Source organism: Lissotriton vulgaris, chromosome 2_1 (assembly GCF_964263255.1).
Source record: "Lissotriton vulgaris chromosome 2_1, aLisVul1.2, whole genome shotgun sequence".
Lineage (NCBI taxonomy): Eukaryota > Metazoa > Chordata > Amphibia > Caudata > Salamandridae > Lissotriton > Lissotriton vulgaris.
The window spans coordinates 1,433,688,928-1,433,713,767 of NC_141687.1; positions in this window are offsets into that span (position 1 = coordinate 1,433,688,928).

Below are 24,840 nucleotides of genomic sequence, written 5' to 3' on the forward strand. Positions count from 1 at the left end.
CTGCTGAGGCCCACAGGGTGGGATCCTTTCACTCTCCCTACCTTCCTTCACTACATAGATGCGTTCATTGCCACAAGTCCTTGAACACCATCAGATAAAATTCCAGATGTACTCAGATGATACTCAGATATACATTTGTTCATAGATCAATGGCAAGATGCACTTGAGCATGTTTATAAAGGAAGGTTACCTCTGATCAGGCATGGCTGGCACAGGTAAGAGCAGTGGGGCGGGCGGTGAGGGGAGGGAGTCAACAGACAATGAGATAGGTAAAATTAAATACAAAAATAAATAAAACCAGCTTGCACTCACCGGATTGCTGACTCGAGATGTGGTGAGCTCAAAGGAAGTGGTTTAATATTTTTTTTTAAATGTAATTCTTTTACATTGTGCACAAGGTATACAATGCCCAGGATGTCTCTAAAACTGCCACTCTACTACGTTGCAGCCAGACACCTATGATCTACTTTGGCTCATAGGATTCAATATGCCATTTATTGACTAACATATTTTGGAAGATACTTGGGAATTTATGGCCCAAAATCTGGGAGCAGGTTCAGCCCTCCACTCACATCAGAAATGTGTTACTTCAATTCAGAAAATTCCAGAAAAACAAACTTTTTAAATAGGCTTTAAAATAGGATAACATCATCCTGGTATTGTCTGAAGCATACTATATCTCCGCATCTGGTCTCAAACTCTCATATTTACTGAACTTTTTGAGTGTGTGTTTTTGTAACTGCTCCAGCAATCTGAAGTGGCCTAGGTGATGCGTAGTGCTTTTGAAAACTATCAACAAATATATGCATCAATATATAAATATTAAAATATAAAAGGCATTCAATAAAAGTATAAAAACATGGGAGGGCTGTTATTCTGTAATGATGGGCATCAGACTATGCCCATGTTACCCAAGAACTACTTAAATCTTGACATAACTTTGTGGTTTTGTCCCTGCCTTTAAGGTTCAGAACCAACCTTCATTATAATTTGTTTACGGATTGTCCTGGATGATTGTGCCATCTTTAAAAATTGATTAATACATTCATCATATTCCAAATAGTTATTTTGACTCCAGTTCTTCCTCCTTTCTGGGAACATCACCAGAAGAATAATATACCCCTACACATGCTGAGTACACTCTCATCTTTTTTGTAGGCAATTCCACACTTCATAAGCTTGCTTTTCCAGTACTACTATTTTTGTCATTTGTGAATTTTGGGGCAGCTCTTGCACCTTCATAATATCTTTTGGACACCTCTAAGCTCAGGGCCTTACTTTGAGTTTAGGAATAGTATACTTAATCAAAAAAGGGATGATATCCCAGCCACCATATTACAAGTGCCATAGGCTATATTATATTCTTAGCAGGACATTCGCCAGGGTTTGTGACAGAGTATCCTTTCCACAAAACTCTAAGAGCCTTCGTCTAGATTGTGAAATTGAGGAATGACAGACAGCTCTTGGTTGAATAATTTTGGCAGTTTTTTAATTTGGAGAGGAGCATATTATTTGATTAAAACATTGGAGAAGATGCTGTTGCATGAGTCTGCAATCACATTAGCACAGTTTCTTGAGTGCTTTTCTCATCTTCTACAGCCCATTGCTCCCTTCTTCATCCATAGCCAGTACTTCTAGGAAATTGCAAGATTTCAAAGTTGCATACAGATCGCTCCCCTACGCAGAGCAATTTTGCAAATATATCTCGGTCTTTGAACCTTGTGGATCTAAATAGAGCACACTCTGGGGCCTGTCTTTGGTAGTCAAGATGGCGGTCGCACTCTGAGAGTGCTCTGGACTCCTCAGTCATCTGCTGCCATAAGCTGCCTCCAACACCCACTTACCAGCTCCCTCCCCACTGTTGGTGATCAGGTTGGGCCGGCGATCCATGTTTGGGGCCATCTGGGACTCAACCTGTTCACTGAGTGACGGATTTGCGGTGCGGTTCTGGAGCGGGAGCTGGCTAAATTCAAAATGGCTGCTCACACAAGGCTTTGAGGCCGAAAGAAGCCCTTCTGTGTGCTGCTTTCTCTGCACATAGCCACTGATAATGCTGGTCACGGGACAGCCTTGCACTGCAAAGAGACGTCCGGTGCCTTCTGGTGCAGCCATCCCACCAACTACAAGAACGCTGTGGTTGGGAGGCGTGGATTTGGCAGGGGACTTGAGGGGAACACTGCAGGGTCGCCAACACCTGGCTCACCTTCTGGCGGCCTGTGTGGAATGAACAGCTGCTGAGCCTTGGGACCGAAAGTGGACTTTGCCAGAAGAGGTGAGGCAGGCTGCACTGCTGAGCCCAGATGTGCTATACATTTATCCTACCTGGCAGTGCTGGAGCTCATATTCGCACCCCTTGGGGCTAGCATAGATAGCGCACAGCAGGCCAGGAAATCTCCGAGTACGTATCGTGCTGCTGTTACCCTATGCCCCATTGAAAATGTAGGATCCCAGGTTGCCCTTTGCTGTGAACCTCCCGAACTGTCCTCTTGCCGATCTCCTCACCCTGCCTCCTCCTTCCTTTATCTGCCATTGATTACCACTTCCTGACTGCATCGCCCTTTGATGGACCAACAGTGTGGCAGTGACTTGCCTGGCCTGCTCCGATGCTGTGGCAGGAGGCCTGAATGGAGGGGGTGGGGTTGCTTATACTGCATTTGGTCTGGACTGCTGATAAACTTGAGGTCGAATCCCATTTCAAGCACTTGACCACATCTGTACGACCTTCACTGTTCCTGCGGGTTGCATAGGTGCCCAGCTGCTCATGTTGCCATATCTGGATACGGCAAGCGGACTGGGCAACCGTACTAACACTTCCTGGCTCCTCTCATTTTCACAATCATGGGGAAAGACAAGACTCATCAACCTCACTCTTTCCAAATCTGCATAGATAAATATGACACCAGATCGGGTAGAGGCTCCCTTGCTCCTGGGGGAATCCTCGCAGGGCTCACCTGCCTGATGACACCGGGGAACCTCTCCATGATCCAGAAAGCCATCAACACGCTGCAAACAGCAGTGGAAATCAAGATTGCTGAAGTTCACATTGATGTGGCACTCCTGTACCAAGACTTACGATAGGTTGCCAGCATGGCCCTCATTTGGTGGTAGTCAGGGGTCATGGCTGTGACCTCTAGCTTGCTTCCCCCTACTCTTGACACTTCCTTTGTGACCCCTAGCCTCAGAGAAGGCAAAGGTAGCAGGGAGCAAGCTAAAGGACACAGCTGAGACCACTGACTACCTTCAAATGAGGTTCATGGTTGCCAGGAGGATTACAGAAGCTGAGAAGCAAATCTCAAGAGTGGAGGATGAGGTGTCTGAGCTGAAAACTAAGGCATTCTGCCTAATGCCTAAGACTGCAGAGCTGCAAAATCAGGCACGAGATGCAAAAAAATCAATCTTGGTGCAGCAACTTTACAGTAGCTAACTTGCCTAAGGGCATGTAGATGCCAAATCCCACTGAATTCTTAGAAAAGTGGTTCTATCCTGGATGCCAATGGACTTATAATCTACCTGGTTCATGGTAGAACAGGCACACAGAGTTCTGACACCCAAGTCTCCTCCTAGAGACCCACACAGGCCCATGATCATTCTCAACCTTGGAGATAGAGACTCCATCCTATGTGAATCCCGACAACTTAAAAACTTGCATTACGACAACTCTAAAATACTGGTGTTCCTGGATTATACAAGAGCAGTGCAGGCCAAATGGAGTTCATATGTAGAAGTTAAACAGAAGTTGAAGGTCATGGACTTGTCATATATGCTCTTGTTTCCAATGCGGTGAAAAGTGATTTTTAAAGGCAACACAATTTTCTTTGATACGCTTGAAGCCGCTTGGGAATGGCTCACTGAGGAAAAAGGGATCCATCAACTGACCCGGTCCTTCCTATCCTCGCAGAAACCACTTTTATTGCAGAAGTCTGAGCCCAACCTATCAAAATGGAGGATTCACACATGCTCCAGCAGAGACCATGGACATCCAGTGACCAGGTCACTTTTCCTGGATTCAGGCACATCTGGTCCACAATCAAAAGCCCCTGCATGGGCATCGCAAATTGACCTCGCAGCCTCAGATCTATGCCATCCACTGCTACCCCCTGGGGAGGCTTCCCACTCATGACCTACTGACACCGATGTGGGGGTACATTAATGCCCTCCCACCTGACTGAAAGCTGTCAAACAGGCTGTTGGCATGAGGGGCCGGTTTGAGCGGATATTGCAATCCACGTCTTTATTAGACAATGGCTTCTCTGACATCCTGTTAAAAGGGGTGGTCCACCACACCACATCGTATATAAATAATGCTTTGGGGTTTTGATGTAGTTGTAAGGGCAACAGATGCTTTGGGGTAGAAGTATAAGGCGAGGGGTTGTTGTGGCGTTGTTTCTCAATTGTTTGAATGAAACTGTATTTTGTTTTTGTACACTGTTTTTTATTTACTAGCCTGCCAATTATTTCACCATATCGGCAAAATTTCCAGTGACAGTGTTCCACCTTCTCCCCAGGGCCTCATGTGTGGCACTCACCCTTTAGGATCTAATATCTCTCACATACCGACCTTCACAGATGTCCAGTTTTATCATGGAATGTTAACGGGTTGTTAGACTTCACTTAACAGTCCACGGTCCTGCACTATGCCACCGCTTCCTCTTTGCATAGTTGATGCTACAAGAGACACACTTGTTGGGTACCCACTGCTCCTTTTCATGCTGGGTTGGCGCGGGGCTCCTGATGGATGGCAATACTTCTTCACCAATCTTTTCCTATGGTAATTAACAATGTCCTCCTTGGTGCCCTAGGCCGGTTTCTTGTTCTTGAGGATAGAGTAGAGTAGAAGGACAAGGCCTAAACTTTGTGTGTGTCTATGCACCACGCATCGGCGACCAAGCTTTTTTACCAATTGGTGGTAGTAGGGAAAAAAACAACTGACCACAGCAAGGGGTAAGAGAGGTGAGAGTAAGGATACTTCCTCCCAGGCTAGACCGTTTTTCCAATAGTGTATCCAATAGTGTATCCTGACCCTGATATGGTTAAAAAAAGACCTTTTTCAACTCCTTAGCAGATATATACCGCTGAAGCGTGAAGGAAATAATTCCTTTTGTTATTTAACCTTCACACACCATATTGGTGTCATGCTTCATCATTGGGTTCACCCCAACTCCTAAAGGTCCAGGTGGGCTCAATCATATCTCAGGGAGCGCTTAGGAGAAGTAGGCCAGGGGGACTAAAAGATAAAAATCCTACTCCACCACCTAGTTATCCCTTTATTAGTGGTGATGTAGTTGATATTAAAAAAGTATAAAAAGGGTCTATGTCGGAGGGTATGGTCCTATGACCCTAAGAGGTAGCCAACATGTTTCAGCCTGTAGGTGGACTGCTAAAAATGGTCCTGGGCTTTCGTCAGGGCAAAAATGATTGTTCCCTCCCTGGTGAAGATCAAAATTATTGTTGGTTGACCTTTATAATATTATTCGAAGGTGCAGGTAGTTGCAACCATTCATGATCAAAAATAATGGCAGTGAAAAATGAATCACAATCAGGAGAATACTTATCTCCCTTCTTCCAGATACAAAAAATTCCGCCCAATTTGAGGGGAATATGCGAATCAACGGGTTCCTGGTAGGGTAGCCATGTAGTCAAACATATTCCAAAGGTCCTGCCCGGCACTGTACCTATTTGGTATCCTGGAGCCCCTTTTTGCTCCGTCAAGGATATGACAGAGTATTTCATGCTGGGTTTGCGCGGGCTCCCGATGGATGGCAATACGTCTTCACCAATTCCTTGCTATGGTAATTAACCATGTCCTCCTTGGTGCCCTAGGCCGGTTTCTTGTTCTTGAGGATAGAGTAGAAGGATAAGGCCTAAACTTTGTGTGTGTCTGTGCCCCACGCATCAGCGACCAAGCGTTTTCTTCACACTATCACTAACCTTATTCTGGCATTCCCTGGTGGCATCACAATGGTGGGAGGAGATTTAAATGCAGTAGTAGACCCTAGTGCTGAATCTACAGGTGTCCCATCCATGCATAGGTGTGAGAGAGCCTATCAACTCTACAACTGGGTGGACGCCGTAGGTTTGTGTGGCACATGGTGACTGTGGTATCCTTGGCAATGACAATAGACACAAAACTTAGCGACACATCACTCACACACAGGCATAGACCTTATTCTTATGCCAGCCACTGACTGTTTACTTATTTCAGAAATACACAAAATTCCTAGAGGGATTTCTTACCACTTCCCCATGATCCTCCGTCTAGTCTTGAAGACATGTGTAATCTCAAAGATGAAGCATACCCTTGGGCTCTCTCTGATGAGTTCAATGCATATTTTCAAACTAATCAGGGAATGGTTGAGTCTGCTGGTACCGTATGGGTGGCCTGTAAGACTACCATTAGGGGATACACCAAAAGCATTCTTAGGTCAAAAGAGAAATAAAGGATCCAATGTGTGACTCCACTGGAGGCTCAGGCCCTCCGGCTGGAGGCACAACTTCTTGATGACCCCCAAGGAGAGGTCTCAAGACAGCTTGCACTTGCTGAGATTCCACATATTTTGCTTGAGGAGGCTCCAAGTTTGGCGCACCTCCACAGTGAGGATCTATGAGTGGGGTAATAAAAATGGCAAGTTGCTATACTGGCTGGCTACTAGGCCTCTGGCTATCAGAGAGATACCTATGGTGCTGTATGCTGATGGCATCCCCCCTTTGTTCCCCTCTAGCATTAGTTCAGGCATATGCAAAGTACTACTGCTGACTGTACGCAGCAGGTCCAAGACTGGTGGCTGAAGAGGTCTCCGCACTTTTAAATGATATTCCATTAGCTTGAGTCTCGCGGACTGATCGGCATGACTTAAAAAAGCCAATCATGGCTGAGGAGATTGCCACTGACATCTCTCACATATCAGCTGGGAAAGCACCTAGTCCCAATGGTTAACCACTCAATTCTACAACAAATATAGAGACATCCTCTCCCGCAACTGCTTGAGCTTAATAACAAAGCCACTACAAAGACCATTTTCCACCAGAACTTGATATGGCCACCATAGTGGTCATTCTGAAGTCGCACCTCCCTATCCAACACCTGTGGGGCTAACTGACTGATCTCCCTCATCAATGGGGAGTGGCTGAAAACGATCCTTATCACTCTTATGCACCCACACCAATATGGTTTCATGCCAACTAGCAGCACAAGGCATTGTCTGATACGACTCCATGTTGTGTTAGCATGCCGCCACCTCCTGACAACTTCCATAGCCATACTGTTAATGGATTTTGAAAAAGCATTTGATAAGGTGGACTTACCTGTCTCAGGTCCTGCAGAAGGCGGGACTGGCACGGCTCATTCGGTGCAATGCACAAGTTCAGTGCTGGAAGTTGAATACAGGCCATGATGACCATATTGCATCATATGTCAATGATGTTTTCCTATTCATGTCTAACCCTGCGGACACCTGCTCATGCTGCCTTCAACTCTTACATCTCTATGTGGAGGCTTCTGGCCTACAGGTTATTCATTCTAAATCGGTGCTGGTCCCACTCCGCCCCTCTCGAGAGTTTGTTGAATGGAAAACCACCATTCCTCTGCAATACTTAAGCTTTCCCTACCTGAGGATCCATGTCGCTCTCCATCCTGAGCTGACAAGGAATCTTACTTTACCCCTAATGATTTGAAAAGTAAGAGCAGATCTTAAAAGATGACAAACCCTCCCGGTGAATGTGATGGGAAGGATTGCGCTCTACAAAATGATGATTCTGCCGAGGTTTTGTATCTCTTTGAAAATGTCCCACAGACAATGCCCCAGCACAGATTCAGAGAAATTACCAATCTATACCTCTATTACTTAGCATCCCAGGTCGTGGTTATGAGCAATTGGTTTAATGAAGTTGGTTGGATCCAGCATATAGAATGAAACTGACCTCGTTGAGCTTTCAGGTTGTCCTGGGACTGCTTTATGGCACCCAAATCCCTAGGGACTTACCCAAAGATACCCAAATGTTTTTTCTTAGCTAGTGTGCTGCTCTCCTTTGCACAGGCTGGGATTCCAAGCTCACTCTGCAGACACCGCTTTGCAGGGGGCGTGGCTACAAGAGATGACTGGCCTGGAGTGATTCACGAGGATACAATAAGCATTCCCCTACTGGGACAGTCACTCATATTTACTATTTTTAAAAAACTCCAATCGACCTATGCCCTATGAACCACACAATTCCATAAATATCTTCAGCTGAAGCCTGCACTGAAAGCGCACATCCTCCTAGGCATGACACTCCCCGAATTCAATACCATAGAGGCTACATTCTTGGCTGCTGCTCTGTTAAAAGACGGAATTTCCTAACTTTACTACTCCTTAACCAGTAACACCCCTGATGTATTTCCACAGCTGCAGACCACAGCTGCAAAACCAGTAGGAGGAATGGGTGAGAAAACTGGATGAGGACTATTGGCGAGAAGCTAAGATATTCCCTGCATCATTACAATCTCTTCTAGAGTGAGGTTGGTACAGATGTACTATCTCCATCATGCTTACCTCACCACCAATTTGTCTACACAAGGGAGGCCTCCACCCTAGGCCTATATGTTGTAGATGTTCATATGCTCCTGTGGACTTCTGCCAAATGGTCTGGACATGCACTCTTATTGTGAACAAATGGTGTGAGATAACTAAAACACTATCAGCAGTAGTGGGGCGGGAGGTGGAGTTTTCACCTAAATCCATCCTCCTGGCGTCGTTGAAAGGAGGCGAGGCATGAGTGTTGACCAGGCACTGGTTGGAGTAGCCACCATGGTTGCGAAATGGGACATAACCTGCAGGCGGAAGTCTGACACCATGCCCATGTTGTTTCAATGGTGCAGTGGAGTGGACTGGGGTGGACAGCAAGAAAAAAACAGTATATAAAGCCAGGGGCTGCCCAAAAAAGCATGCAAAAATTTGGAGCAAATGGTGGGATCATTGTGTACTTGGTTCTTTAGTGTAAATACTAATCTATATAAAACTCATTGTTTTTCTCATTATTTTCTATTTCCCAATGTTTTAGGCATTATTTTTTAACATGTATTTTGGAGTTTCATATAGCTACATAATGACACCTTACAGCCAGTGCAGAGTGCAAAATTATCTTCAGCTCATACCCTAGATGCATGCTGGGGTATTAGTCTAACTTTCTTTGCACTGATGTTTTAATGCACTACGGTCTGTGTGCGTGAATTTCAAAGTAACTCAATTGATATATTGCTCACAACAGGGATTTCTGGTAGCCAACCAGACTCTCAAGTGGTTTTGCTACTGTATAATTGCAAACCAAATTCTTCATAAGGGATGTCTCAACTTCTTGTCTCTGCTTGTGTGGACCCTTCAAGACTATGCCTGATTTGTCCATAATTGTTTTCCAATACTGAAGAAGCCAGCTTGTAGTAATTAAATGTATTGAGAGTTATTAATTTGCTAATTTCTCTACTATCCTCCATTACGACTAAAGCAGTGAGTGACTGTTGACGTTTATGAGTTACTGAATGGTGGCTGGACATTGTCTTTAATACCTTGAAAAATTTTGTAAGGTTTACAAAGGTCCTTCAGTTGATTCCAAAATATGCTGGAATGAATAACTTGCATGCTCAGAATTCCTATAGTAGGTGTGTGGTGGCTCCTCCGCTATGGCGGAGGAGCGTCGCACCACTGCTTTTGGCCAGTGCAAAGTAAAGGAAATATAAAATGATAATAACTTTGAGTTATTATCATTTTATGTTTCCCTTGTGGACGGGTGGGTGAGCTGGACTGTTCTGCTATCAGAGCAGGGTCAGGGAGAAGTGGTTTGCTCACTCCTAAGTGCGCAATGACCGTTTGACCGACCCTCTTGGGTGCCTAAAACAGTCATGCACACTTTACTTGTTCTCCTTGCATTATAACCTGCTTGGACACCATGCCCAGGCTTCAGTTCCCTGGTTGAGTGTCAAACCAGGACGCTCAAAACCAATCACAACGCTGCATTGCAGCGTGGTGACAGGTCAGAGGAGCCTGACTGTTCTTCCTGGCTCACAAGGAGAGCAGGAACAGAGACGCGGGACATGGCTGCAAGGTAAGTTATATCAATTTTTTCTATTGCGCAACCCCGCACCCTCACACTCCCCCCTCAACTGCCCTGCCACCCGCGAGTCATGCCGGCCGCCACTGTAGTAGGCGTTAGGACTGCTGGTTGACCTGTTCTTCATTTTGAATATGTCTTTTGAGGTATATAATGAGGGTGGGTTGAGCAACAATAACTCACAGCTACTGGTGAAAAAGCGATAGCATCAACTAAGAAACAGTGCTGTTCACATATGATATGACTATATAACAAGGGAACATCACACACTATTCCAATTGTTTTATTTCAGTTGCCCGAATCCTTTGTGCTGCTTGTAGTGATTTGAATTAAGAGGCCACAAGGATGGTTTGACTGTCTGAAGATATTACTGAGATCTAAAATATAATAAACAGCCACAGAGTTTGGAACAGAGAAAACTGATTGCCAAAGTACACACAATTGATTGTACTTTCATTGTGTAGTGTGGTTAAGAGAGCTTCCTGGTACAGAGAATTGATTGCTCCCATCCTCTTCCAAAGGTAGATATTTGTGATGGGACTCTGTGAAATTGAAGGTATCTACTTTCAGGAAGTGTCAGTGTGGCTCTTGGTGGCATGACTTAAGGATTTCTCAGATTTCATCACCTCATCTTCTTACAGCAATGTGAGTATAGGTGATCCACCAACATCCTGCCTTAGACAACCGGGTCAGGAACATGAAGTGTCTTCCTCTGGGTGCCGCTATCCTGATCTCCCACACTGTGTTTTTGAGTAAAAGAGTCCAGACCCTTACAACTGTGTCAACTTCACACGCAGTTGGAGATATATCAATACTTCTCCATTGTTGCATCATATCCTTACCTCTGTTGATAGCATGGTCCTTAGCTTAGTATTGTGGTCCCAGGCTGGAGCATTTTCTTTTGCATCTGCACATCCTTCTTTATCTTTTTTCTCCTGCTCTTGTATATGTGATCTTTGCTGTCCTAATTTAAAAATTCTAAAGTTGAATGGCACAAATGAAAGCAAAATTGATCAGGATCTACTCACAGGTTCACATCGAAGCTAGGTCAATCTACAAGACTGCCTGTATCACCCACAAAGCCATGCACACTTCCACCCCTCGCTATCTGGTGAATTAACTCAAAATCTCAGGCGGCTCTAGACCTTCACGCAATGCTAAAAACGTACTGCTCAAGCCTCATACTTTCAAAAAGGAAACATTTATGGCTAAATTCTTTTCAGGCAATGCGGATAAAATTGGAGCTTGCTTCCTCCAGTCCTCTGAACCACCGCCTCTATCGTGACTATCAAAAGAGATCTTAAAACTTTTCTCTTCCAAAGACACTTCCAGGACTAATTCATCCCATTTCATGATCCTCACAGCTGCTTGGCATTCACTTGAGCTCAACTTTGTAAATATGTATTCTATACCTTTATTAGGCTAATGTTGTCACCTTTAATTTTTTAATCATTCTGAAACTGGCCCTTGGCTGGTCTAGGAGGTCCTCGGCCACAGCGGCGATGGCCGAACTCCACTGGCTTCCGTTAAAACAGCGAGTGGCCTTTAAATCCCTCTGTCTCTTTTTCAAAGCCCTGCATGGATTTGGGCCCAGCTCTTTGCAAGCCATGTTTGCCTGGTACACCCCAACCAGAGCACTTCGTTCTGCAACGGCCTGTCTTGTAAAAGTGCAGAGATTTAAAAAAGCTAGGACTGGAGGCAGATCCTTCGGAGTTGCGGCCGCTAAACTCTGGAACAGTATGCCCCTAGATATCCGTCAAACGAAAGAACTCCTTCCTTTTAGGAAACGTGTCAAGACTTGGCTGTTTCCAAAGGGTTAACTTGATGGCCATTGTACTGCTTGCTCTCCCCCGTGCTTCTTTCCCCTGGAGATATCTCAGCGCCAGGATGCCTGTAAGGTGACAGCTGCTCTATACAAATGTTTTAAATAAATAAAATAAATAAGATTGTATATGTAGCTTGTTAGTGTGTAAATCTCCTTAAGTAACTTACTTGGTTCTTTGTAAAGTGCTCTGACACCTTTGGGTGAAGTTCGCGCTATATAAAACTGCATTAGATAAATAAAAAATAAATAAAAAAATAAACAAATGCATGGATGGTTCTACCTATCCTAATGTCATCCCTCGGTCAATTTCTTTGCAATCCGTGAACTCAGAGCAGTAAATTGCATTGACCTAGTCATCAAAATGTGCAAATGAAGAGAATTATCCATGTGTTCACTAGAAGAGAACTTGGTGAAGAAGTCAGCTACAAACTTTCAAATGTGACCTGAAAGTTATAAGTTTGATTTCTTGTGGGTCTAATCGTTTTCCACTTTCCCGGTGCTAATGCAACGAACACCTTTAAGTTTGGTGTTAGTAAAAACGATTTTTTGATTGTTCTGTGGTAACACTGTGCGTGTGTTTGATATTGGGAAGAAAACTGTGCTCAGTTCAATTTCTCCAGTTTTCCTTTCTGGGAAGTAGCAGTCAGTACTCCATGTGCATCCGCACATGTCTGGTTCCAACTGTAATCAAAAGCCATTAGGGAACACACCAAGGACGTCGCTACTGTTGTTACTGCAGACATCAATCACCTCAGATTGTCAGCAGTCTCCTGATCCAGACTTAAGACCTTTTAAGCAGATCTTAGAGTGAGTTGAGGTTTTCAAGGAAGGGTGAAGAGGTGAAGGACAAACATTTCTTACCAATAATCCTTGGTAATCCATCTTTTCATCACTGCAGTAATTAAACACAAGTGTCTACTGGCTATTTATGAAAGGAACTTGTTCAATTTCTATATACACTAAAAAAAACACGCCCGCCTCTTTTACAAATAGGTGCGTGCATGACTTTAGTTTCCTTTGTCCTCCTGTTGAATGTTTTCCAAACCTAGTAAGGCGAAAGGTATACATTGTTTCTACCTTTGAATAAAGCGGATGGAAGTGATTAAGGAATACATTAAGCTACTGGGTATTGACAGATAATAATCTCATTGCTATTTACACATTTACCTAATGACTGCAGCTCCTGCTAATAAGAATTGTACAAATAAGCGCGAAGGGCATTGATTTTACCCAGACATCAGTGAATCGCAAGGAATAATTGAGAATGTTTTCTTTTAAACTCCCCCAACCCTTGGACAGGCAAATTGTCAAACTGTGGCCCTTGGGTACATTTCCCCTCCGTAATTTACAAATGCAGGTGACAACTTTTGGAACCTCTAATGATTTTGGGACCATTTGGAAAATATGGCCCAATAGTGGTATGCTTTCTCATATGATACTTAACTCCACTTTCCCCATGTTTGGTGCAAATTGCTCAAAGAGAGGAAAAGGTATTAAGAGCGCAGGAACAAGACTACAACCTTAACTACAGAGATATGACTGTATCTCTATACTATGGCCCAGGTTTACTAACCTTTCATGCAATGTAATGCTGCATTTTTGAAAGGGAGAGAGCAGAAATGTGCCTTATTTACTAAGACATGGCTCGCTTTTGCTCTCTTCATGCGCTGGCGCACTTGTGACAGCCTAGTGTAATGCTGATCCCCTTGTGCCACGATGTAAGGGTACCTGTGTTGTGGTCAGAATAGTTTTGTGCAAGTAGGGATACCTTCCTGCACCAAAACTATTACTTGAGGATTACTGCTGAATGAAGCTCACATGCAAAGAGGAAGTAACTTAGAGAAATAAAGATATTTCTCATTACTCCAGCCTCTGGTAGGCACACTATTTTTGTGCAAACCCCAGGTTCACAGACTTTAGAAAATCTGTGTTTGCCTCAAAATACATGGGTAGAGGCACAGGAATGCCAAAGCTTACGTCTTCCTGAGCTTCATCAGTCACCTCCCATCAGACCTAGCCCATTTGTATACCCCTGCAGGTCCCCAGAATATTCTTTCTACCTAGTTACAAGAACCTTGTCAGTAAAAAGACAGTTTAGCCCCCAGGCCCTTTTCTGTGCACTCCCAGTTCGACCTCTGGTCCCTGGGCTAATCCAGTCTAGTATGTACTATATGCTTCTATTAATGTTACACTCAATGTTATACGGGCTAATGACTTATGGCACAAACCTGAATCCTTTAGAGTGGGACTTCGTGCCAGCTTCCTGTGTCAAGCGGTCCAATGGCCATTTTGCATTGTTTCCCTATCTAAGCAACACCCAGTGCACGTGCCGGCAGTGCAAGGTGTTGTAATGAACAAAAGCAGTACAAGTAAAATGAGAGTTGCAAGAGGATTTATTCCTGAAGTAAATTCCCGAGTAAGTAAAGCGTGGCTCTCCCCGGCCAGTCAAACAGCAACTGCCAGGTTAGAGAACATTTAGACACAAGCAGAACATGGAACATTACAGCAGAGAGCTCCACACTCTATAATAGAAATAGAAGATCATAACACCAGGCTTTCTGGCCGTCGTCTTTAGAGGACCTTTCCAGTTGAGCTCCAAATCAAATGAACTAAGTTGCATCCTCAGTCCAGCTTGTTCCTACACCATCTTCTTTTCTTCCGTTGTTTAGCTGCAGCAACCATATTTGGATATTCCTATGAAAAGAAAGAAAGACAAGATGACTTTGATTCCTCTAAAGACAATTCGTGTTGCTTTCTCATAGAGCGCACATTTGAATAAACAAGGCACAGAAGCATTTCGGCATTTGACCTGAACCATTTCCTGAATTGGTGTCATTAAACCTAAGGGAGCAGCATAAACATTCTAATAGCCCATCAGTAATATGTATATGCTGATGGACAAAATATTTGATGGGAACATTGAAGCTAAAGAAAGAGACTAAACATTCTTATGATTCTGTAAGGTAATCCCTCCTAGTAGAACTTCAAGAAGTCGATCCAAGTGAACAATTTCAAGTCGCTAGTAGCAACAAGGATGTCTTCTAAGTGTGTACTGATAGTAAACACATAACTGAATATTGTTGGTGAACGTTCCAAATTGTTCTTAGGTAAAGGCTAATTGTAAGTCCTTTGTGGCACTAACAGATGTTCAAGAATCATTCTGAAATGAGAAAGAAAGAGAGAGAGAGAAAGAAAGAAAGAAAGAGAGAAAGAGAGAGAGAGAAATAGAGAGAGAGAGAGCACGAGAGAGAGAGAGAGAACGCATCCCATACCCATCAGTCCTGACTTTGAGATTGGAAGCAGAACTCAGGAACAAGAAACAACACGGTCAGGTTGCAACACCAACCCTCGCTTTCTGTAGCTTGTTGTTGGCAACCTGTTGTTCTCCTCAGTTGGAGCTAGCACCAAGAGAGGAGATCGGTCGGTACTACGTCAATCCTGCAACTCCTAGATATCACAGGTTAAAAGCCATGGCACGCAACATGATTTATGCTGCTTCCTTCTTTGATTCTGTGCATTGGAGACTACATATGTAAAATTGGAATGTATATAAACCATGCAAGAGTGCTCCTCCTTTGCTGTGTGATTGTTCAGCTAACACATCACAACAATAGCCCCCGTGATATATAGTTTTTGCAAATGTTTTGAGGGTATTTTGTGGTGCATTATGGGACATGTACAGTGTTGGCTTGTAATCCAAATATCAGTCGATGTACACACAAGAATCAACAAGAATACTTGCCATTTAGTAACATATATTTTACAGCTTTGAGGTTGCCCTTTCACTGTTGCACGTTGGCAATTACCAACTATGGCATAACGTTAGTCACTTATTGTCTCCTGTGCATTATGGGACATGTATAGTGTCTACCTGTATTGGATCAATTATCTGATTTTCACACACTAATTATATGAATGTAATATTGGCAATTAATTACTTATCCAGATGCATTTTTTGATCTGAAAACCTCATACTGTTAAGAAGTCATGAGTTGTAAAGGTTTGCAGTGATTCCTTCTTCCCTTTTTGTTTTAATATGGAATACTGTCTTCCATTTCTATTTGTGTAACACAATATGTTTCTAAGGGAAGTTGTGGTCCTAGACCTATTTTATAAACGATATATATAGAGTCTGCATTTGTTGTTTTTAAACAATGTTGTGTGCATGCATAATGTTTGGCTCGTTTTATTAAATACAGTAATTTTAACTCAGAAAAGTGCAAACAACCAAAATATATTTCACAGAGAATTTATTCCATAACATCAGGTGAGCAGTATATTATTTACTGTCTCAAGTAAGGAGAGAAGAAAAGGTTAAAAACATTTAGATACTTAGAAAAGCTCTTTTCAGAGCTACCCTATACTTTCATTGTGTATGTTGTTTGTACTATGTTATTATGTTTTTCTTCTTGATGACTCTCATGAGACACCTACGAGAACCATGGTGCTCTCATACATAGTAAGGATGACTCTTTGAGAGGTTTGGGAGATCCAGGCATACAGTCATTTGCATAATGCAAGGGGGCACTGTTTGTTCCTTTATGCTTGCAAGTATCTCAAGAGAGCATACTTTCATAATGGAATTTATATTTTCATTGAACATGTACTGTTGTAATATGTATAAGTTACATGCACCAGATATTTGCTCCCCCCTCTTTTTTATTGATCCCATGAGACTCTTGTGAAATCGTAAAAATTCCTTTAGAGGAAGAATTTACATTTTCCTTCATTACAATACTCATCTCTTACAATCCCCACTACTAAACTATGGGGAGAGACTGGCCTCTCCGATTAGACCTTGCATGAAGATAACTAGTGTGCAGAGTAGGATGCAAAGAGACACTCCCTCTCCATTCACATCTTTCCCCAGGCTCAGTAGTATCCATAGTAGTACTCACCTCACATTTAAGACCTCACGATTCCATACTAAGTATAACAAGTACTAGCCCCCGCTGGCACTTCATCCCATTAAAATAACCATATATATCTTAGGGTGTGGGAATGGATTTGCCTGTTCACTAACAGCTCTCTCCAGCATAACAGATATATACAGAAATTCTTCTGCACTAACACCTATCTGTAGGACAACTTGGATGTGCAGTATGGTGCAGTGAACCAGTGGCCTCTGTGCTCACACCTCTACTTGGAACAACAGTGATATGCAGTGCTGTCTGGGAAAGGATTCACCTCTCTTCTAACACATCCAACCAGCTTATGAGGTGTCTGTAGTAGGTTATGAGAAAAATGTATCTCTCTACTCTTACCTCTTTTCATGTAGATAGGTATGTATAGTAGACTGTGGTGAGAAACTACCCTGTTTCCTTTTATGCATGATACTTCAGAGCAGTATAGTGTGGAGAGAGATGTGCCTCTCTACTGTGACCTGTCCCTTGGATAATGCTCGTGCAAATTAGGGTGTGAAAAGTGGCTTACCTTTCTGGCCACAACTCTCCCTATAGAGTTGAAATTACCTTATGCTCAAACATCTGGTTTGCAAAACAACTATAGAGACTATGACAAGAAAACACAGTGCCCTCTTAGTTGAGACCTTTCCCCAAAGTAACATATGTGCAAAGTAGCCTGTGGGTAGAAACTGTTCTCTCTGCACATCCCTCTCTTCATACTGATGAATGTCCGTAGTGGAGTATACAATTGAATATCCTCACTGTTCAAAATTGTGTCTTGTAGAACTCATGTCCATAGTTCATTTTGGAGACATACTTACCTCCGTTTCAAACACCTTCACCAGACCCCTTACACGCACTCAACCATTGGCTGGAACAAAAGATCTCCAACAAAGAGCGCCTACGGTGCCCGTCGGACATTGCAGCGCCAGTCTGACGAGGAGCAGGAGACCAATGATGAAGCATGACACCTAGGTTTCTGGGTGTGTGAGGTCTTCTAGTTCCAACAAGGGAACACCCCGTTCCCTGCTTCTGCTCTACTCCCATATTTACACACACATACCTCTTTAGTTTTCCCGGGGAAACTTTGTATTCTGTTGCTAATTAGTTGACTGGACAAGTACACTGGACCCCGTTAAACATTATCCACATGTGGTTCCCACTTTTGTACTGAATTATCCATTGCTATCTCTGTAAGATAAAAGATGTGTATAGATCCCTTGACACACATATACATGTAGTAGCATGTTCACAGTCCCTGAACATAGAACTGACAGTTTTAATTAATATTACCATAGTTTAATACACTTAAAATTCTTAATAAATATCAAAGAAACCAATCCATTGTAACTTTGAACTTTTTATTACAACAAAACAATTTAATAACAATACACAAGTACAACAACTACATTGACAAACTATATGAAGAATTATAACTCAAAGAAAATAAATAACTGTAAAATACATTAAAACGCTGCACGTAGACAAGGCTGTAGTAGCAGCCGAAATGTGTTATGGTGTTCATCTTCAATAAATGAAAGATAAATGAAAGAGATCTGCTGGCCCTTTTATCACCACTCCCCCGTCGTTAGGGCAGCACTGTGGCAGCCGATGGGCTAAAGAATGCTTCCTCAAGTCCGTTTTTCTTTACTAAGTATTAAATGCAAACAACTGTGAATGTGACCTGTAGCAACAAACACTGGAATGTGGTAATTAGTATAGTTGCTCTGTGATGTGTACTGTATATTGTTAGGCCTCATTAATTTTTTTACTGCTGTGGTATAAATATCTTTATGGTAGGGAGTTTGTTTTTCATAAGAAGAAAGGGGTGGGGTTCCCCACCTTGGCATTGGGCTATGTCCCCATTTTATGGTCTTTCTGCCTTCTCCCAGGGCCACATTGAATGGGTTACGGCCCTCACGGTGGGGGGCAGAAAGTCCACTACAGTGCCAGAGAGTTTGATGTATAAAAAGTAAAAGGGGCAAGTCACCTGCCCTGACCCATGGAAAGAGATACACTTTTGCCTTGGATTTCCGCAGCACAGTAAACATGACATTATCCTGGGCAGTAGGTAGTATCAAGGCTTTATTTCTTGGCATGTTCGTGATGGTTTTCATTGACATGAAAGTTTTCAACCCTGGCAAAATAGTGGTGTTTGCCTGACCATGGTAATACTTGACATCAGTGTCAAGTATACACAGTATGAAAGTGCCCACCACTGACAAAAAATCTTCCTTGGCATATTAGTAGTACCTTAAGGCATATCGGGCTATTTGTGCATGGCATGATGGTTGGTAACCCTGAATAAATGCTAGTCCTTTTGTGTTATGTAATGTAATGCAGATTTGTAGAGCACACTATCACCCGGAGGGTATGCTCACACTGAGCAGTTATGGGTCTAGTCACAGCTAGGGCTTAGTGCAACTACTCAAAAAGCTGAGTCTTCAGCTTCTTGCAGAATATAAGAAGTAAGAAGGAGGCTCTGATGAAAGATATGTAGAAGAAGGCTCAACCGCAAGATCTGGTTTTTCGTTTGTGTGGGATTTGTGCAAGTAGGAGTTTTCATTTGTGCATACTGCAGCTTCTAAGGAGATTCTCAACCATTAAACATGATTGAGAATCTATAAGGAAGTGACAAGATAGAAAATCAAAGAAAGTTACATGTAGACATCTAGGTGCATGCTTTGTTAAAACAGATAGGTCACATGAAATTGTATTTTCTGAACTGCCAGTTTCAGACATTTTAGTTAGAAAATTGTGGTAACAAAAGCACAATTTTGCCACCCATTTTTTAAAATCAATTTAGGACGGACAGCCCTGATTCATTTTTGGGGCTGGTCAAGCCTATGACTTTTTAGAAGATTTATATGGCAATTGTACTTTAACATGTACTATTTGAACCTTTTTTTGGAAAAATTCCCAAGGGGTAGGACTCCACCAAATACCACTTATATAAGTAGTGCTAGCTCACTTGCTACACAAATACACACATACGCACACATACATGCACGCATGCATGCATGCACACACATACACATACACACACACACACACAAACATACACACATTTCTAAAATGTGTCAACCTCTTTCCACAGGTAGGGTGGCAGGGTGAATTGTCTAGGACATTCATGTGCATTTAATTAAGGAAGGCCTTCCTAAATTTTAGAAGTACCAAATAGTTCCATTGGCATCATTAATTTTATTAGTTTCTACCACAGCAGTATGGACCTCTACCCTAATTAGTACAAGTTGAATTTGCGTGCTAAAGAACATCTGTTCTACTTTAACTGAAGATGTCTTATATTGTGGAGACTGCAAATTGAAACCATTCTAAATCTTTAGCTGCAGATGCTTACTTGTACATGGATTGGCATTTAGCCAAGAACTAGTAATCAGGGTCCTAGTTTGGTATATTCAACTTAAACAGGTGATTTTTTTTCTGAAGGATAAGTGATTTTGGTGTCATGGATCCTGTTCTACAGACTGCCGTCAAGCAAGGGAAGAAGTTAAGAAGGGCTTGCATTTCTTTTTTTGGGGGGGAAATCAAAGTTGAAGGCAATATTGTCATTCTTTCACGTCTTGTGATTTTATTTTGTTATTTAGGCAGCGTCGAAGACTAGATGGGAGAGGCTTATGAATTATACAGGCTATATTATATAGCATGTCTGTGACGATAGCCAGGGTTGTTTCTTTAGGATTGGAGTGATCTGGCCACATTGCAGACCCAGTGTGTGGCTGAATCAATATATCCTTGAGAGGCCACATAGTGGATCTAGGAAACCTACTAGCAGATCATTTTCCTTGTTGAGGTGGGAAAGGACTGGGGCTCGTACTGCTAGCCTGATCCTGTGGATGGGATGAATGATTTGATATTCTTAAGAAGTGGAATTTGCAGGATGCAGTTTTCAACAGTTTAGTGATGCGACGAATCAAACTGAGATTTCGGTTGATGATGAAGCACAGAAAGTTGGTGAATTGTACTAATGAGGATGAGACGGTAAGAAGGGGTTGGCTTTCAAGCCATTTTCAACCAGAGGAATACAATCATTGCAGTACTAAAGTAAGAATTCAGTTTTGTTCTGGTTACAGTTTGAGTACTAAAAATACACAATATATGATACATAACATTAACAAAAGGCAGCTATCATATTAAACCATATTGAAAAGAATTTTGATCACTATCAGCTCTTTATTTTAATTTTAATATTTTTATTAACATTTTTTATCAGCAGACAGAAAGAACACCGACAAGAAATAAATAAAACAGGGCATCATAATGGTGCATCATTCATTTTGGTATCAACAAACAAACATTTTATACAATTAACTAAGAGAAATCACAAAAGAGAAAAAGAAACAACCATATAATAGCTCCGGGCAATACAACAAGGTAACCTCTTATCCAATAGGTGCCCACAATTTCAAGCCTAACATTCTCTTTCTCTTACCCTTGGATTTATAAACCGCCATCTCAAGATGGTATATAGACAATAATTTAGATTGCCAATTAATAAACGTTGGTGGTTCAGGATCCAGCCACTGGGGCGTTATACAAAGTCGGAAAATAGACATACAAATAAAAATAAAATCTGCCTCAGCCTCCTTCCCCGGTCTAGCCAAATGTCCTTGGGAGCCAAAAATCACAAGATCCACAGATAATTGCAAATGGATATCTAAGCTGTTATTAAAAAAATATTCCACATCCCTAATAAAATGAAAAAGTTTGGGACAGAGAAAAAACATATCAGGCGCATCGCTGCGTATAGTCCGCAGCGATTACACTTATTGCCTCAGGTATAGTTCCACTTTGCCAATTTTTCAGGAGTATAGTATAAATTAAACATAGACATGACATGTTGGCTCTTTAGGGGACCATTAAATAAAACATTAACAGATAATTCAATCATTCTCTCCAGATTAATTGAGGGTAACCCCAATTTATTTTGCCACTTGGTTTCCCAAACCGAAAGATCATCTTCAGTCTTCTCTATAAGCAGCTGATATAAAGGCCCCATTTTAGATCTACAATTGATTGCCTCCAAAAATTCACTCTTGTTACATGTGGTCAGCTTTTGAGTTAATTTCTGTTAAAAAAAACTACAGACCTCAAGATATTTAAAAAAATCTGAACGGGATATATTATATTCTGCCTGCAAAAAACCAAAGGAAACTAACTCTTTCCCCTGAAACAGGTCTCCTATCTTAGAAATTCCAGCTCGATACCAGCTGGCAATAACCTCATCTCTTAATATTTCTGGAAGCAGCAAGCAATTATTAAGAGGCGTGTAAAAATTTAAGTTAGAAGACATACCAATTCTCCTCTTAACCTTCCTCCAGATTTCATGTGCACTCAAAATAATTTTAAACTTTGTCTTTTTGTAGTAACTGGGTTCAATTATACGAACTAGACATTGTCGCGCCTCTTCACCAAGCACCATCTCATATATTGATGGGGCCGCAAAGTCTTCCGTGGGATCATCCTTTAAAAATAAAACACCCATATGTTGCAAAAGAGCTATCCAATGATATAGACGGAAGTTAGGGACACCCCAGCCACTTCTTAATCTGGGTAGCATACACCATTTAAGAGCTCTCCTTGATCGTCGATAACTCCATAAAAACCTAGAGCTCATTCTTTTGATTCGGGAAAAAAATATAGTTGAGATAGATAAAGGGATGGTTCGAAATGTGTATAAGAATTTTGGAAAAATAAGCATTTTTAGAATGTTACAGCGCCCAAAAATTGATAAATGTAAATTATTGATCCTTTCTAATGTCTTCTTAGCTGAGGCTATTATTGGGTCTAAGTTTAAGCGCACAATATCCTCAACCTTAGCTGAGATTTTGATACCTAAATAGATTGCCTCCGATTCGAAAGTCATTTCACTAGGGCGCCCAACTTCCGAGTGTAACAATTGGGTCTTATTGACATTTAATTTGTACCCAGAATATCTCCCAAATACCTCAGCTGCTTCAAAGATCTTAGGTAAGGCTGCACAGATATCAGATGTAGCGATCGCGATATCATCCACGTAGGCCAATACCTTAAACGCTCTGCTATGTATCTCGACTGGTTTTATTTTGGAATTAATTTCTAGGTGATATATAAAGGGTTCAATATAAAGAGCAAATAGCAAGGGGGAACAGGAACAACCTTGTATTGTCCACCTTGCTATTGCGATGTTCCCTGAGAGCTTACCCGATATACGTAAAGCAGCCTTTGGTTGGGTATATAATGCCTGTATAGATGTAATAAATTCTTGCGGAAATCCCTTCCATGCTAGAACTGTCCACAGGAACCTCCAGGAGACCCTGTCAAATGCTTTTTCTGCATCTAACAGGGCCACAGCAACAGGGGAGTTGGTAGCCTGTGACCAGTCCAGCATGGAAACAATCGTTTTGACGTGATCTGTTGTATCTCTGTGCTTGATGAACCCATGTTGTCTACTGGACACCAAACTAGGCATAAGATCATTAGGCCTTTTAGCGAGTAGCTTCGAGTAGACCTTGCTATCCGCATTGAGTGGAGAAATTGGTCTATACGACCCCATTTCAATATCTTTCTTCCCTTTTTTAAAAAAATCACAATAATTGCGTCTGACCAAGATTCCGGGCAGTTACCTAAAAAGGCTTGTTGGACACCTCTAATAGTTAGTTTTTAAATATATTCCTAAAACTCAAGTGGGATATTGTCAGGACCCATATTTTTGCCGGAGGACAACCCTAATATAGCTGCCTCAACTTCCTCCAATACTATAGGGGCAGCCAATAGTTCTTTTTGTACATCTGAAAGTTCATGGAACTCTATATCCTTCAAAAATTCTCCTTCGTCTTGTACAGGCGACTCTGCCACAGTCACACTGTACAGAGATTGATAAAAACTTCTAAAGGCTTCTAAAATGCCGTCCTTTATTTCTTGCAGCACTCCATTTAGATCATTAACCTTTACGATATCATTAAAAACTGCCTTCTGTCTTAATCTTTTAGCCAAAGATCTACCTGTTCTCTCACTAAATTCATATGTGTCTTCCTTATGCTGAAGAAATTTCAATGCTATTTGATTAGACTATCGGCTCTTTAAATAAATATATATTTTTTTTTAAATAAAAAAACGAAAACCTGTAAGTTCTGAAAGTGTTAGGACCTTTTTTCAGGTGCTTAACCAGCAAACTTTATTAAAACATTGGCTCATGGAAAATGCTCAATGGCACTCTCAATTTTCCACTTTTTCTCAAACAATGTGGAAAAGTAGGTCTGTTATATTGCCATTCACTCCACCGTTTTCTGCTACACCCTTCATGACTGACATTCTCTCTGTATCACAAACACTCTGGAGCTCCACTTTTGACCTGCCACATTCCTTCATGGACACTAACACCTTGTTTGTGCGTTGGCCTGCCACAAACGGACCAACCCATGCTCAACCAGTCGACAGGGAGTTTCCCAGATGTTTATCGTCCTCACCCTGCACACTACGCCCTGCAGGCATCCAACAGCTACCATCAACAGGCCTATCAGATTTATCTCTGCTTGTTGTGTAATCATACTTCTCACCTGTGCCCTGCAGGGGTCCAAACAACTACCATTTGCAGACTTATTTGTATAAACATGCTTTTCGCCTACACAATGCAGGGGCCTCACCGCAACCATCTGTGCTTATCAGATTAACCTTTGTTTGACATATAATCATGCCATTTTCACCTGTGCCCTGCAGGGGCCAAACAGCCAACACCTGCTGATTGTATCAGAACTGACCATTATTTGTCTGTAAATTATCAGTGTTTGTTACTGTTCACCTAGCATGCACAGGGTGGGGATGAAGGGTATATAAGGTGCAGAACCAAAGCACTCAACAGACTGCCTCCTCAGACAGCTATGGCCGGCTGTTGTTGATGCTCTCTCCATCTCATGAGATTGTAATAAATATCCTTACTCTCCATGCTCCAGAGTTGGTCTCAGTTTGTATTCCGGACCCGTGGACTATAGGGTGACCCTGCACCTTTTAGGTGGTCACCCAAAAGACCCCAAA